Source organism: Ischnura elegans, chromosome 4 (assembly GCF_921293095.1).
Source record: "Ischnura elegans chromosome 4, ioIscEleg1.1, whole genome shotgun sequence".
Taxonomy (NCBI): Eukaryota; Metazoa; Arthropoda; class Insecta; order Odonata; family Coenagrionidae; genus Ischnura; species Ischnura elegans.
The window spans coordinates 66,749,711-66,767,924 of NC_060249.1; the positions used below are offsets into that span (position 1 = coordinate 66,749,711).

General features: G+C 39.4%; 1 protein-coding gene across 1 annotated transcript in view; it reads right to left on the reverse strand.

Moving 5' to 3' along the window:
* Window positions 1-18,214, reverse strand: part of LOC124157624 (CUGBP Elav-like family member 2) — a 1,414,326-nt gene that overhangs the window by 1,370,489 nt on the left and 25,623 nt on the right. The window lies entirely within an intron of this gene.

Below are 18,214 nucleotides of genomic sequence, written 5' to 3' on the forward strand. Positions count from 1 at the left end.
TACCCATACCTAGTCAGTTACATCAAGATAAAATTGCGATCGATCAAATAGTGACTTTTTTACCAAACGATGACTATGAATATTAAGGTAAAAAATTTCACTTCTAGATTTCTTTCTGGAGCACCTTATTTTTGAACATTTACCGGTGACAATCTATTTGGGAGAGACTCAAATGTCGAACCAAATTATTCGACTCACGCTGGTCAAAATCCCCAACGAGCGGAATTATCTTCAATATCAATGCATCCGTCATAGAGGTCACTTCGATCTTCACCAGATTCGTATTCCTGTATTTGCAAAGAGATGAAATGATATACTTTGAAAACTGGCACTAAAATTTCGGCTAGATGAAGCATTGGGCGTATAGATGATGATTAACAAAGATATTCTAATTTTAATTTCATTTTCTTGTTGTTTACTGACTTTTTTTGCTAATAAAAAGCAGCACCATGAGTGATCTTTGGGCTCTCGCTAAATCATAGGTATATCAAATAGAAATTTATCGTGTTCCCTTCCTCCAGGCCCGTTATTTCTTGAGACACTGCTAGTTCACTTTGTGATTGGCCAATAATTTATCTTGATCCTAAATTTTTACCTTAAAATAGGCAAAACAGGCTTGCGTGACGTGTTCATTGCTTACGAGTCTTTTGATGCCGACTAACACAGGCAGACAGGAAATTCGAAGATCAAAGCGTGACGGAATGGAACTTTTGCATATTGAAATGAAGAAATTCAAGACAGAAAATTTTTCAGTTCATATGGATGAAAAATTAACACGACTAACATTGTAAGAAGAATCCACGTCAGAACCAAACCCAAGAGCACCTGTACTCTGACCCTCCACTTTTTGTTATAGTTACATTTCATGATACCTGACATTAACCAATGATAAATTTAACTTTCAGCAATATTCAAACGAAATTTATAGGTGATCTAAGGGATGTATTGCCAATGCAAATGAATTGATAAAAAAATTTCAATACATGCAACCCGCTCAACATTGAAGCTACCCATTAAGCAAATTTCGGACTAAAACTACGAAGTGGTGTCCCCGCATCCACCATCGTGTGGCTTATCACTATTGGCGGACTATGTTGAAGCATAGGCGTCGAGACGTGTGGAGTTTTTTTATTTTAAATTCCAATTTAAAATTAAAATAAATGAGGAATTCGTCACTAATAAACATTTCCAATAACTCCATAAACGAGTTTCAGAGTGTATTCTTAATTTCCGACGTTCCCATTCTTGTAACGCTTAAAAGGTTTGTAGTTTGGTTCTTACAGACCCCGGAAAATATCTTAACTCTTCTTGGATGTCCGATGATCTTCATGCGCTCAATAAAATTTAAAAAAAAACTTAATATTTGCCCATTTTTCCAAATAACTATAGCAGGCGTACAGACTAACAATGGAAACTGCCTTTGAGTTGTGTCAAGAGACGGAGCAGTGCTTGGTTTGCAATACAGAGGGCTTTACGTAAACAATCGTTTACTCGAAATGTGATCGAATGAAACCTCGTTAAAGAATCCTCATTCACTTCAGACGAAGGTTCATCCATCTCAGAACCGCTAGTTAGTACTCAGCGTTCGAACTCATTGATATACGTATTCTATCCGTAAAGGAAGCATTTCTTCTCAAAAGGTAATGGATACCGTTTCCACATGATCTTTAAGGAAATCAGCGAATCTTACGGAACTTCCACTCTCTTCTCCCATGAGAGATTCCCCAATTCGAATTTAATTAAAGAGGTTGTTCGGAAATGGAAGTAATCAATAGATGATGAAACCTTAAGTGGTCAAGTGTTGGCATAAAATTGATGTCGAGTCATTCCAGAACGATAATTGCCCATTAAAGTGATACTCTAAACTAGAGGTGATCTCACTAGAAATAATACTTCCTTCGCCTCCGATTTCCACTTCTTTGTACAGTTTTCTCCACACTCGGAATCTATGTGCCTTCCACGTAATTACGTCAGCGAAAGTAAACGTTTCTCGTAAATCTACTCAAATTATTGCTGAAAAGAAACTGGAATGACGACTGATGTATCAATGAACATGTTATTAATTAAATTCACGGAATTAATAATTATACGAAATTTCATAAAATTCAACGTGAAAAATATTACAAAAAAATAGTTGGCGCCTAAAACAATGTTGTAATGCCTTAGAATTTCACGAACCTCAGGCGTGAAAAATAGACGCTAAACTCAAATTTACCCTAAAAAAAAGAATGAACGTACCTTACTTACATAAAATATGCATAAATTATGGTATACTTTAATGAATGCAAACCGATAATTTTAATCGTTCTTAAACGTATGGTAATATGAATAAAAAGAAATTTAACACAGAAAATAATAAAGGATTTTGCCAAAATTCAAGTTAAATTATGACGTTATAGTACTTAAAGTGAAGAATATAATATTTTTGCGCCACTTACAGATGCTCATTTAATACTTCCGTGAAGAAGGAAATAAAGTTAGTACAATCTGCAAAAAGTCGGCCAAAATTTGCCTGAGGTCAAATTCATATATTGCCTGACTCGCTAGAGACGTGGGAGTGTGGGTGGGAGCAGAAATTCTGTTGGAAACGGCTGCTATGGGTAGTAAATGAAAAGACAGGACGCGTGGGTGAGATGGGACTCGCACTGGACCGCGATTGCACGGATTGGGGCCGAAGACGTTGTGAGGGAAGCGTGGATGAATTGCTTTTAAAATCCTTCCTTCATTTTTTTTACCGCTTCAGGATAACTTTTGCTGTTTTATTTGGTTATTGGAGACTTCAAGTAGTGCTTATAAGGACCTTCATCATCGATAGTAGAAAAGCAATTCATAGAGATTTGGAATATTCTTACGCAACTGCCAATAATTAGGAACATTTTTAATGGCAGCATTACGAGCACACTAAGATAGCGATTCTATAAACTATAGAATGATTGCAAAAATTATTGCCAACAGGACCACTGCATCTCTAGAAAAAAATCATAAATCTCGTTTTGCTTTCTCTGTAACTCAGCATCACCTGTAAACGATGTATTTAAGTAAATAGTGATAGATACTTTGTGAGTTTTCTCCTCAACATAAGTGGATTCGTAAAGGCCGTTTTACACGGTACAAGGAATTGCGCTATCTGACGTACGTGCGAAGGCGCAATTAAAATTGCGTCGTGTAAAGCGGTAAATTGCTAGAACACATGCGAGAATGCGTGGATGCGAGACGGCAAAATAGCCCCTGTTCTAATTTCGTTCATACATTCGCACGATTTTGCGCCATTTTAGAAATTAATGCAGCTCTAACCTGCGCAATTCCGTGCCCCGTGTAAAACGGCCTTAAGAGTTTGGGTTGCGCGTTGGCTCGGGAGGAGAAACTGAAGAGGTGACGCCATTCTCAAACACGTGGCAAGGTTTCATTACACAGGAGAGGCAGAGAAAGGGAGACAGAGAGGTATTCGTGGCTAATGACTTCATTGCCTGACTCGCTAGAGACGTGGGAGTATGGGTGGGAGCAGAAATTCTGTTGGAAACGGCTGCTATGGGTAGTAAATGAAAAGACAGGACGCGTGGGTGAGATGGGACTCAGACTGGACCGCGATTGCACGGATTGGGGCCGAAGACGTCGTGAGGGAAGCGTGGATGAATTGCTTTCAAAATCCTTTCTTCATTTTTTTACCGCTTCATGATAACTTTTGGTGTTTTAATTGGTTATTGGAGACTTCAAGTAGTGCTTGAAGATTTCAGATATAAAATAAAGAAACGGTTTAGCCATAAGAGTCACTACAATAAAATTGGATAATACAAGGAAGTACTTTTTTATGTAAAGGGGAAATATATTTTTACCAATACTAAATAAATGATTAAACAACGGTATTTTTAGATATTTTTGTAAATATGAAAAAACAAAATTAATACATTGTTACAAAAGCTCTAAAAAAATGAAAATATGGATTTAAAAAAATACTAATTATTATACATCGTAAAAATAGATCAAAGCTATACTGACACCTATGAAATTTTCCCTTAGAACATGTTTCTATCAAAATTTGCATTCACGATAAACAAATAATATAAATTAAACATTTTCAGTGGTTAAGTATGGAATGTAAGCATGATTTAAAAACCTATTATTCATATTACGGTATTTAAGAATGTCGGTAAATTTCTACTACACTCCCTCTTTTACGATATTGTCACTCCCCCATATCTTGCAACACTGAAGAGAAATGAGGTTTGCCGTTTGCTCCAGCGTTATCCAAGAACAATTTTAGTGAGCAGTAGATAGCAATAAAATTTCACATTACGGATGTAAATAGATATAAAACGAGAAAATGAACCGATACAGAGCCTCGATTCCTCCTGAATTTCATGTTATACAATACCTGCACTGAACATATTTTGCACATCAAAGCCATAACCACATTAACTAGTTACGTCTCACGTATTTTATTTTGCTTATGAGCCATGGGCGATGATCGCATCGGAAAAATCAAGGGTAGGAGAAATCGTTTCCCAAAGCCAGTGAAGAAAGTAAATCTGTAATGAATCGATAGAGTGGGCAATTAACAAGTACAAAAAAGGGATTGAAAAACCTATTGAAAACCATAAGAAGAATGTAGGGCAACTTGAAACGGGTATAAGACATGGTAGTCTGGTTCGAATACCATTGAAGAACCAGTAATGCAGGAAGAACGGCAGAGGAAGGCCTAGGATGAAATAGAAATAATAGTAATATACTTCATTCCATGTAATAACAAAAAGTTACAAACTAATTCAATAAATTTTGTGTTTTGTGAGCTATACCTATTATTTTTAAGCTGGTAAACATGTAATATTATCAGTATGTTTATCCTTCACAATAAAGATGTTGAAGGTATTGTAGGAGAAGTTATGAAGAATTTCAAAGAAAAGAAAAACGTAAATTTGTGCGTACGTGAAAATATTTTTTTTGGCAGAAGAATGAAGAGATGCGTCACGCCAATGCTATGAATTTTGACAGTCTATGATGATGATAAATAAACCACAACTTCTCTTGACCTTCCTTGATCACTAATTTGGAAAGTTACTACCTACATTCCATTCCTTCAATTACAGTATATATTCATGCAGAAGTGGAGGCAAAGAGATAGGAAAAAGTAGTAAATTTATTAAACGAATGGTGGTTTGGAGATAATATGACGATCAAAAGAATATGGAAAACAATCACCTCGACCGGCTACGCCTACGCCAATGGATATTAGGAAACTACAACATGAATAGATGCTATGTCAAAAGCGGATTTAATTGCTCATACTGTGGGATGATAACATTCTTTCGTCAATTTTAGGCTTCAAAGGCGAAAATGACTTTTCCATCATAGGGAAATGTGCAAAACTCTTGGAGCAAGCAACGCGCGCATTCACCCTGGTAACAAATGAACACGTACAGCATAACTTGGATTGTACAGCCCACTCGCTGAGAAGTAATTTCGAATTGCGCTCAAATTCCTTAAATGACTAGAATGCCTCCGATTTAATCCGGAAACGCGGGGGGTGGGGTGAGCACGTTCATTTGTTACAATAAAGACGTTAAAAGGTCGGCTTAGGGTGAACTCAACCCTATTCGGATTTCGACGTCGTATGCAAGCAGCGGAGAGACTGTGCGGCTCCACAGGGGTACGTCGGCCGAGCGACGAGGGGTGGGGAAATTCAAATAGAGCAGAGGAGGCCAGGCGTGAGGGGTAGATTGCATTAAGGGACACGGGAGTGATACTGCACGAGGGTGAGAATCAGGGGCAGGTGGAGGGGGAACGGGGTGGAATTAATTACGGGGAGACAGGAGGGAAAGGAAAGCGCAGAATTGCTCACGCGAGACACATTTTGTGAGGGTTGATAATTTGGTTCGAATACTTTTCGGACTTTGATGCATTTCGACAGAAAAACAAGTCGTGACCTCAATTAACGGGTATTATTGCGCTTAGTGTTTTCATCGCATAGGAAGTGAGGACGCATTGCTTACGTGAGACATAATTTGGGAGGGTTGATAATTTGGTTCGAATACTTTTCAGACTTAAATACATGTCGACAGAAAAACAAGTCGTGATCTCAATTAATGGGCAATAACGCGCCAAGTGTTTTCATCGTGTGAGAGTTGAGCAGACATTTTGGCTTTAAATTCACGCCTGAATTATGGGCGTGAATCTCGCTGACACTTAAGCTAAAATTGAGGTTGAAATTAGGGGGTTGCTCTGCGTATGGCTGTTGGGTATTCCCCCAGAATTATTCATTGCGAGATGTGCGATAAAATATTGGGTATAAACCTGACAGTGAACATGCTAATAAACCCTGAAAAATGATATAGGTGAGAACTCTTAAAACGCGGGTAGGTATGTCCATTTTTTGCGGGAGAAGTTCGAGTAGCAATTCTTACATGACATGAATCCATAATCAGTACTCACAGGAAGTGTAAAGAAACGCATACGAAACTTTCCATGATTAATAGCCGACTAAATTACCCACGTGCTCCACTACATGAATATGGAAGACGTGTTATTACGGCTGTATATGATGGTCTTCGAAAGCTTGGAGAGGCAAACGCTTAAATTCAGAGATGAGACGGAAGAGTTGATGGAATGTGAGGACATGGTGTGGGTGGCTATGAAGAGGCAATATGGATAACTACGGAATAATTTATCAATGGCTTGACTGAGTACGTGCATTAGATGCAACTGGATTAAGGAGATCCATAAATACTAGTACGAAATGTCATTTCAGCGACACTTGTCCCCATGTGAAACAGTATCCTCTAATGATGAAGACAGACTGATATGCTTGCTTAACCTCTAATACTTTAATCATTTATTCACAGGTGAATTTATATAGACCTTGAAATATTATAAATTAACATTTTTTCAAAGAGCTGAAATACTTTTGAATTAAAGTTACTACTAAATTCTCCAATAAATGCTCATGGTTGCAACAAACATACGGGAGATAGATTTCATAAAAAATGAAAAAAAAAACGAACTTCGGGGTTCAAATTAAATCAGATAGATATCGAGTTAATTATCATATCAAAAATGCGTCAAATGAAGAGTTTCGCGACGATAACATAAAAAAACTCAACCATCTCCTCCATCAAAGATAGGTTTCCTGTCGAAGGATCTGGGGTCAGGACGCAGAATAGGAAATGGAAACTAGGGTATGCACACGGTAAGGTGCGTTATGTTGACGAGGGGTAGTGGTAATTTCGCTCAGGATAAAGGAATGTACCATCAGAGTGACATAACTAACTGGATTATACTCCATGTGGTTAACCTAGGGAATAGGAGAATGAAGTGGAGTTCAGAGAGCTGTAGTCGAGTTGGAAGGAAATGAGACTTCAGTGATGCGCTTCCGGAGACTTTCATAGAGGGTCAGCATGCGTGAGGACCAAATCAGAAGGGTCTGATTTAGGGATCGTGAAAAGCCCCTCGTTACAAAATCTTGGGTAAGCAAATGAAAGATGATTGAGACGGGATTGAAAATAGTAGGGCAAAAACTATAAATTAGTAGTGCACGCATTTTACGGCTCTATTGTATTATAATGAAAAAGATTTTTCACAAGCGCTATGTTGCCGGTGGGTATGGTGTATCGCTACACAAGCTTCATATTTAATTGCTCTACGCACCTTCATCTTTTCCTGTGTCTCTTCGGTCGTGTAATATTGCAGCCAAACCTGGACTGCTTTCTTTATGAGCTTTTCTACGTAACTGTCATACTAGGGTTCAAAAATTCAATTTGAGGTAAATGGACCGTTTAAAGTCCTGACATGGAGTAAATATTCCAAATTTTAATAATCCGTACCTGTTTCTCCCCATACTCCAACCATTTTTTACGAAAACGCCGCGGAATTGAGCTCTCGTATCATATGAGCAAATGATTCAGTTTCCAGAGCCATTCTTTTACTGAAGATTTCGCAACCAAGATAAGATTTTTCTATGAAAATTTACAGTTAACCATTCTCCACAATCATGACTGTGTCTTACCAATCCATTTCATTAATACTTGAAAGTCACATGTTCACGCAGAGGAATGTAACGCAACAGTGCGTCGTTTTGGTGTCAGTCAGTGACGATTGACATACACTTTTTTCTGCTGACCAAAATCGAGGGATGCGGGAGATAAATCGTTTCGTATCCAAATCAAGTCCATCCCAAGGATAAAATATCAGAATAAAAAAATTCCCCAGCATTAACCGTTTTTGTTCCTGAGGGCCGTCACTGACTGACATTTTAACCTTTGGTATTGCTCAAGTTTCAAATTTTGGTGCGTGCGCTTCATTGGCCCCGACTGGTACACTAAATTCGTGGCATAATATGTTCCTCGAGTAATAATGTTATATCAGTTTTATTGTTCTTGGTAAATTGTTTGTTTATGCAGCGGAGTATTTTATTTTTTTGCCAATTGTTGACTTCGGCATGCCGCGTATCACCGTCACCTTCATTGTCGTCGCGTCGCTTCGGTACGTTTGTTGTGAAAGCGGAACATAGGAGCAGAATGATTGTTGAGATCTGAAATCCTTAATTGTAACATATGTCAGGATTTATTAAGATGGCAAAGACGGGAGCAGAGAGACAGCGCGAGCATCGTGAGAGGAAAAGGCAAAGAGGTGAATGCGAGGAATTAAACAGGAAGAATAGAGAGCGGCAATGAAGTAACAGATCATGGCAAGGGTGGTGTTGATGTAGTTGGGGGCAAAGGCAGAAACATGACCTGGGAAGCTTTTAAGTCGGGTTCTCCTGTAATAAATGCAGTGTGAGTGTGTAATTAAAACAGCATGAAAATAAAATTTGCAGAGATCCCTGTACGCGGCATTTCTGCCTCCAATGAAATGTTAGACTAACAGTGGCACGGCATTTCACCTTTGTTCACCATGTGGAGTTAGTTGCTATAAATATAATTAAGATGTCTCCTTACGCAATAGATCATAGTGCTAGGAGTATTCACCATTTTACGCGAGAATACCTATAGAAATCGAAGCAAAATTACTGGATAAAATACATACTATGTGCTTATGTTTCAGTGGGGTAGCCAGGAATTTCATTCAGGGGGGTCTAACACAGGGGGAAAATGTTTTAAAAACAGGGTACTAGGTTGAGGGTTCTAAACTGATTTTAACACTTTTTTCTGTAGGATAATAATTGTGTTTTTATATTTCGGGGTGGGGGGGGGGTCCGGACCCCCTGGACATACCCGCAACTGTTATGCTTCTTTTATATAAATTTCTGTGTTCTATAAAGATATGGGATGAGGATTAATCACAAGAAAACTAAGGTAATGCGGTTTTGTAAAGCATCACGAGCGAGGAATGTGAGACTTAAGATGAAGGTGGGTGGTGAAAAACTTGAGCAGGTTGAGCAATTCAACTATTTAGGCAGTACGTTAGAGGAAAATGGATACAGTAGTAAGGACTTCAGGAAGAGAATTGCATTAGCGAAGGAGGCGTTCATGAACAGGAAGGAGCTTCTAAGAGGATCGTTATGTAAGAGTTTAAAGAAAAGGTTAGTGAAGAGTTTGATCTGGAGTGTAGCTCTCTACGGTGCGGAAACGTGGACACTGAGGAAAGAAGACGAGAGAAGATTGGAGGCATTCGAGATGTGGGTATGGAGAAGAATGGAGAGGGTGAAATGGACAGAGAGGAAAAGGAACGACGAAGTGCTGGATATGGTTGGTGAGGAAAGGCAGCTTTTAGATAAGGTACGGAGGTGACAGAAGATATGGATGGAAGGAGTACTTAGCGGGGAGGGGATGTTGAAAATGGTGTTAGAGGGTAGAATGTTACGGAACCGAGGGAGGGGAAGGAAAAGAATAGGATTTTAGATAGATTGAAAGGGAGTAGGCCTTACAGTGAATTGAAGAAGGCAGCGCTGGAAGGAAAGGGAGGCTCCCAGATCACTTCTTGCGTACTCCATGGAAACCTACCTTAATCGGTAGAATACTATAATAAATAAATACAGATATATTTTGCAATGCTCATTCCATGAAAAAGAAAAGTTAACGCGCATCAAATCACATGTGTCAGTCAGTGACAATTCCCGTCAGTCAGTGACGCTCCATTTTTATGGCCAAAGAGAGGAAACCATTACTTACACAAAGTCACGATTTTCCATACGTTTGGGCAACACGTAGAACTACTTTACGTATTTCGTGGATTTTCTTTATCTTGCATAATTTCAGAGCATTGCGAAGAAATGTGACAACGTCACAAAACGGAGTTTCATTTTAGTCAGTCAGTAACGACGACTTTGAAGTTTAAAATCTCCGGTTCTACTGGGGTCACAGGGTGGTACCAAAGCCAGTGTATGCTTTCACTAACTTGTTTTTGGTGGAATCCTCCAGAAAGTTCCTACATTGATTTGTATTAAGTCAAAGGGGAAATATATGGACAAAAACTGGGTGTAACGGTCAGTCAGTGAAGCGTAGAAACGCTCTTATTTGATAATATTGTTGAAAATTATTTTGTTCACTGTTGTTTATGTTATGCTTACTATTTATTAATTGTTTTAATAGTTTTTATGAGACAATTGGCCATGTGCTATATTTGTACTGCCATTATTGAATGAATAACACAAGCGATTTATAAAATCGGACTAAAGGACGTAAAAATTTAAAATTTTGTTTCTTCGTCACTGATCACGGTGTAGCGCTTCATGGTGCGGAGACGTGAAAGCTGACTAAGGAAGAAGAGATAGGACGAGGGCGCTCGAGATGTGGGTGTGGAGAAGGATAAAAAAACAAGGTGAAATGGATTGAGAGAGAGCAATGGCGAAGTTTCAACATTGGTGGAAGCGGAGAGGAAATTTTCAGCGGAGATAAGGTGGACAAAGATGAAGAAAGATTTCGTGCTTTCCCGGTGAATGGACTTGGTGAAGAGTTCTCGACATTGCCACCGGGTCAGGAACTCCATATCTGCCGACGTTTCGATGTCCGACTCGGTCATCGTCCTCAGGGCTGTGAATTCACAGGACGATGACCGAGTCGGACATCGAAACGTCGGCAGATATGGAGTTCCTGACCCGGTGGCAATCCCGAGAACTCTTCACCTGGATAAAGATGATTTGAATGCATCGAGTACTGATCGGGGAGGCGGATGTATAAAACCGTTTTAGAGGGAACAATGGTAAGTAAAAGGGGAAGAGGAAAGAAGAGAAGATGATCAAGAGATGGATTGAAAGAGAGCTGAATAAAAAGAAGAAAGTTCCATTTGGAAATGGGGGGAAAGCGAGGCGATTAGCAAAATTCTCCTCATGTAAGCCTGAACCATAGGTTATCTCACCAAATTTCCCCGTCAAATTCTCAAGGGCGTACAACACTAGCAAAACTTTTTCCTGAGAAGATAGATGTTTCAACCATCAATATAGTTATTTATTTGGTTCTTTATGAATGCAGACGATTGTACTGTATGGCTGTAAATGTGCACAGATAGATTTGAGAAATTATTTTCTATGGTCTAACAAGCCGTTTTTCTCAGCAGTAATTTTGAAAAGTGTATGGAAAAGTAATCTTATAAATAGTTGCGCATGAAATCTTCCCATGTTGATTAATATCTCTCAAAATTATTGCATAAAGCTCCTACTTTATGCCCATTTCATATCGATGCACAAATAGTTTTGATGCCACAGTATCATTGGCATCACCGAAGATCTCTTTCTACAAGAAAAAAGGAGATTTACATATAAAACGGAATCCTGAAATAATATTTTATGCTTTCTCGGTGAATGATATGGGTAAACTTTTCACGGTATCCCACCGGGTTAAATAGTCCATTTTAACCAACGTTTCTTGCTCCGACTCGCGGATCACCTTCAGGGCTTATGGGAAACAACAGCTTATCAGAAAACCACGGTTTGCATCAGGATTCAGCAGCCCTGAGGATGAGCTCCAAGTCAGCTCTCAACATCGTCTAAAATGGAGTATTTAACCCGGTGTGAATTCCGAGAAACATTTAACCAAACTTGCCTTTGCTACCAGCATGCTTTGATACTTGTATGTTGGGGGATCGGGTTGGTGTGGTGGCTAGACTGTTGGCTTCCCACCCGGCGGGCTCGGGTTCAAATCCCGGCAGTGGCAGAGAATTTTCAGAGACTGCCCGATCCCTGCTTGAATGTTGTGTGGAGGACATTTCAAGCGCAAAACTCCGTCCGTCGGATGGGGCGTTAATCCGTGGTCCCCTTGGCGCCTTTCGTTAAGAGCAGGCTAATGCCGACGCCGGTTTTCTCTCCACCCTTCCTTCCTTACCCTACCCTCATGGCGCAAATGACCTCAGCTGTCGGTCGCCTCCTCCAAATACCACTATCACCTACTTATATGTTCCATGACTTCTAGCCACTCATTTATCCCGAATAATTGGTTCCTTCAGAGACCTCCATCACACCAAATAACTGTTCCTAGCATTGTACTCTAGCAGAAAAGAAGCGAAGTAGAGGAATAATCCTTCCGACTAAAGCCTGAACGGAAGTGAGAACCATGGATGAAGCTGTCCCCACGCATGTGTTGTAATTTTACGCCCGAGGACGGACATCAGCGCAGCGGTGAGGAACGAGGGAACGATGTAGGGTGGGTGGGAAAAAGGATTTAGTTGTGACCGCTCCCCGGTGGGCATGGCGACAGCAATTTTATTTCCGACCTGCCACCCTCAAGGAATGGACACGCGGAGTTGAATAAAAAAATATTGATGGATGGCGGTCGGAGGAATCTGATAGAGTCTGTGCTCAAATGCTCTTCGTATGCTAATATCGGGGTGGCCACTCAGTTACAGACAGACATGAAAGTCCTGAGTTTTTCCCGACTCGCCGGCGGACATTTCCAGTTTTTCCCTTATTTCTCGCCATTGCTTTTTATAGACAGTCTGCACTACATTTAATTTTTGAATGACTATGAAATGTGAATTCTGAATGAATATTATTATCATTAAAACTGATAATCAATTGGAAATGGTATGATTAAAATTATAATGACTGCAAAACAAATAATAATAATAATAATAAAACCAACGGTAAACAATTTCAGTTGATTAGATGGGCTGGATGGAATAACATCTTCATGGCCAGCAAAACGCACTAAGGTGGTATATTTTTGGGAAATTCAACAGTGTGTAAAGGATACAGTATACAAGCTGTAGGAAAATTTCCTTTGAATTCAAGTACTCAATCTAGGAGTATGCTGAATCTATAGGAAATTTCGTGTTAGGTAGGAAAGTACTCGCAAAAATGCTTCCTATTCTTCTTTTAAGATTCTAAATCTTTCTCTTTTCCGGGTTCGGGTTAGTGATATGGCTATGGCTGACTTCCCACCCCGTGGGTCCGGGTTTGAATCCTGTAGATGCGAACATTTTTCAGAGACTGCCCAATGCCTAAAACAGACAGTCATGGAAGAGATTACCCGGTGGAGCACCCGAGAAGTCTTCACCACCAGGTCAAATCCCTACTTGAGCGCTTTATGTAGGGCAACTCTAACCCGTCGGTTTGCACATTAAGCGTTGTTCTCTCGGCGTCTTTCGTAAAGAGCAGGCGAATACCGATGCCGCGCCGGGTTTCTCTCCACCCTTACTTCCCTACCCTTCTTTATGGCGCAAATAACCTTAGCCGTTGGTCGCCTCTTCCAAATACTATACAATAACTATCTTTTACTTTTTAACTTACTAACTTTTTACTATTTTACTTACTAACTTTTTACTATCGGCATTTCTCCGAATAACTCGAAGTATTCCAGGGTTGTTCCTCGTTTATCGGATTTACCGAATTTTTGGGAGGCCACCCTGAAATTCTCACCGAGGTTCTTGTCGAGTAAAACGGGAAAAAGTAAGTCTCGTCGGGGGTTGAACCAACAGAGGAACGCAGGGCTACAGTTAGGGCGCCCTCGGTGCTATATACTGATGTCGCTATTTGTACGAGCGGAGGTTGATTTTTCCATGGCTATTGCAAACCAGAACTTCGACAGCTTGCGCGGGAAGTGAAGAGGGTGGTGGTTGTGAGACAGCTGCAAAAGGCCTCTTGAATATACCACCTGGAAATTCAATGAGGAACTTGCATGGGTCGTAGATTGCTCTAAAAACTATTTTGAATAAGTCAAATGGATACATTAGGTCGCAAAAATACCTTCAGTTTCTCCATTCAACATCAAAAGAAATAAAAAAATTGCATTTAAAATCGAGAAAAATTTCTCTGATCCGACCACTGCGCGAAGACACCCGAGCGTTGCCGAGGCCAGGCGTGACGTCATAGGTGCCTAAACAACCGTAGGGAGTAGGGAAATACGCTGAGCGCATGGTGTAAAATTTGTTTTGAGGGAGTATTTAGCCGCTCATCGTCACTTTATTTTGTTCTGTTATTCTTGGGCAAGTTTTCCTATTGCTATTGTGCCTAGATTATTACTTGGGATATTAATAATGCGGCATCGGGATGATGAAGTACAAGCGTTTCACTTCGTGTGTTTTGGTTATCAGAAAAATGGATGATAACATTTGCCACTCGTTCGAATAGTACACCTGAAATTCATCTACGTCTACATAATACCCCGCAAGCCGCCTGAAAGGCGTGTGGCATGGGGTGTTAGGACACCAGCCTTTTTTTAGGACACCAAAAATTGATGCTACGACCCTCATGGAATTCGTTAAGACAAATTATTGCTATACGTCGGCGGCAAATCGAGTTGTAAAAGAAACTTGTAATACTGGAGGATAACGATCGTAAGCTGTGCTGTTGACATTAGAGTAAGCTGTGCTGTTGAATTTGGCAACGCCGGATTAACGGAGAAGGTTGTCCTATCCGTCCTACGGTACGAATTCACAGCAAAACAGTCTGCACACAATCCACATGTGAGATCGCGAATCGGTTCCGCTGCCAACACACACACAAGCTACAACCTATTTCAATGATATAGGTAAATCCATAAACAATATACTAGCATATACCATAAAAATATAGTGGGAAATAGGCAAATACTCTTATCAAAAACTGGATGTCACTATCACATTCTTATATTCATCACGTACAACTTACAATAACAGAACTCGTTATGATGAATAGAACTATTTATTCACTGATTTAAACCCTTAAATTAGCCCACACAAGTGACATTTCTCACTACTATTCGTTGAAATAATGGAATAACAAACTTCACGCCCAGTTTTTATTTCAATAGCGTGATCGTGAAATGTCATATCTACGGTGAATAACGGAGATTAGCACGCCACTGACAATTTTTACACTACTGTTAGACATTTATCGATAGCGTAATAGCACTTTTTACAATTCAATCACGATGGAACACTGATAACTCTTGGCCGATATTTTTCAACCTTGTCAAACTTTGTGCATTACAACCACTGGCACTGTGATTATTAGCAGTAGCTTAACGGGAGATGTCACGTTAAAAATAACACTATTTTGGCACAAAAATGTTCCTAGATGTCTCCAATCAGCGAGCAAAAGTTGCATTGACTGGAATTCACCCCATAATACAAGCACAGACAGTCCTAAACGACGAATTCTCCGGTACCTACGAATAAACGGATGAAGTTATTGTATATAAAAGCTAAGCGGACATTAGTAAACATCAAAATCGTTCTAATTACATTTTATTTTTATTTTATTCTAAAACCACCGGATACAGCTCTCATTGGCCATTTTACACCGGGGTGTTCAACATATGTAACAGTAAACGTACACAAACAACCATGCCCTGGACCGGGGAAACCTACCCAGGCGGGACTTGAACCCGCGACCTCTTGTTTGGCAGGCGAAGACGTTACCCCGCCGCCACCGAGGCCGACTTAAATGAATGATATGCCGTCGATAATATCAACTTACAATTGACGTATCCCCCTTCCAATGGCCGTGGCTCAGACTCCTACAACGATGTTATTTAGGAATTATCAAATTTTTGGTTTAACTGCTCCAGTTTTATATTTTATGCCCTTACTCAGATATTAATATTACAAATAATGCAAAATAAGAGGGCTTCCAAGCCTCTATCGTCGGATATTTATCTTTAAATATAAAATAATCAACACCTCTAACAAACGAAGCTCTCACAACTGCTGGCAACTATTACAAACAATCACAACAATAGCTTCGCGTGATGTTTAGGCACCTTTGACGTCATCGAGGCTTCGTCGGCAGTGGCTTGGGGGGTGAGGGAGTTTTTCCCGCGCTTTAAAATTCGTTATATTTATCATTAAATAACTCGCGAAGGAAAACTCAGATATACATGCGGTTTTCTTTGTTGTATTCAGAAAATAATTTTCTGTCCGCCTATGAAATAAAAAAAATGCATGCAAGTTCCCCATTAGGCCGAATAAACTAAGACCTTCATCATATTCGTTCACTTACGCTGTGATGCCTAGGTTCATCATTTCATCGCTCAAATGACAACCATAGGTATGTTTCCACATGACGATGATTATAGGTTAGAATTCCACAAACTCATTTTGCTTATAATTTTATTTTTTTTTGTTTTTCAAGAATTTCACGAACAGTAAGTATCAATGGATTAGTTTTGACGTGAAAAAATCCTTTGGTGGACCAGTATTCTCCCTATACTAAACTAGGTAAATGTAACGAATAATTATAAAAGAATTTAGGGAGAGATCAATAGAAGGAGTAGAGGCCTAGATCAACTTAGGAGTGTTGAAGGATTAAGGAAATTCTCGGAAATGAAGAGAAAATGATGATGGTATTAGCTATTTACAGCGCCTTATAGACAGGATTATATCTACTTGTACTGCAGATGGTCGTAGAACACTTATGATCATGGGAATAAATTAATTCTAGTTTAGCAGATCCAGTGAACATAAAACCCTAAATAAATAATAAGAAAACATATATGTGAGAGTTGAATCATCAAATAATTGAATTACTGGGGTTAATATAACTTTTGAAGGTGACATAGGACTATAGCTTTTCCTGGCATTTTTAATGAAATTAAATTACTAATGAAAATTACTATAGAAACTTTCACATGATGCGATATTACAGTTTGCGCGAAATATTTATAATTTATAAAGTAGACACAAATCTAAAACAAGTGTCCGAACACTACACATTTGCAAAACTGTTTTAATAATCTGGATTCCGAAATCATCAACTGACATACTTCCAATTCAAAGACTTTTTTACGCACTGGAGAGGATACTCTCAAAGTTACGAAGCCGAAGAAGACCAATATCAACTTCAATATTCCTGTCGTTTCATTCTAGATTTACACAGAATGATAGGGTCATATCACCACAGAGCGAGAACGAGAGTGTATCAATTATTGATGTATAATGTGGGAAGGGAATACAAGTTGCCTGTCTAGAACTCTATGGAATAATGTACAAAAGATACCTATCAATGACAACAGAAAACCTTTTAAATCCAAATGAAGTGGCAGTATCTATACAGATTTCTATGTTGTAACACATAAATTTAAAAACTACTATAAGTCAAACTAACACAGCCATGGTTTGCCATACATACCAACAAATCTAATGGATAACAAAATGCATCACCTCCGATTGCAAACAAAAATCAAATTAGGGACACTTAAAGGAGTAGGTACAGGCTTCAACAATGGAATAATTACCTACATATTACACTAAAGAGAAACAGATCAATAGATAAGGACAGGGTTATCGAGGTCCGCTTTCTATTTAACACGGTAACTTCAATCAGACTCCAGCTTGAATACAGAAAACCAAGCATGAAGAAGATCACGCCAAGAGAGAGAGAAGGGCGAATATATGTAAAAAAGGAAGGAAGATGAGGGAGACGGGATGGAGATGTGGGAAATTCCAGTTTAGCTGCGTTCGATGAGCTCAGCCTCCATTCGTATATAATAAAAAAGGTCAGAGTGGAAAAAGGACGAAAATGACTCACTCCCATTCAATAGAGTCCTTCCTAATGACGTCGCTTTGCTTTTTGTTCACGGGAGTTTTGTTGCCGAGCATTGCTAAAAGGATCCCAGAGTGTAGAGTGCCCTGCTTACAGGTGTAGTTAAAATTGCACCTTCGGATGACTCTCGGGCCTTATAGAAATGCCGCGACATAGTGGAAAGATCGGCAGTTTCTAATTACTATTTTGTCGATGGGCCCCATTCTCTGATAGCTCGCAATTACAAAAGTAAGCCATCGTTAATAATGTATTCATAACGCTATTTAAGCCAGTAGTTGAGGTCTATATCATACTTAAAGTATCTATTTTCGCGATTTGGGTTGAATTATT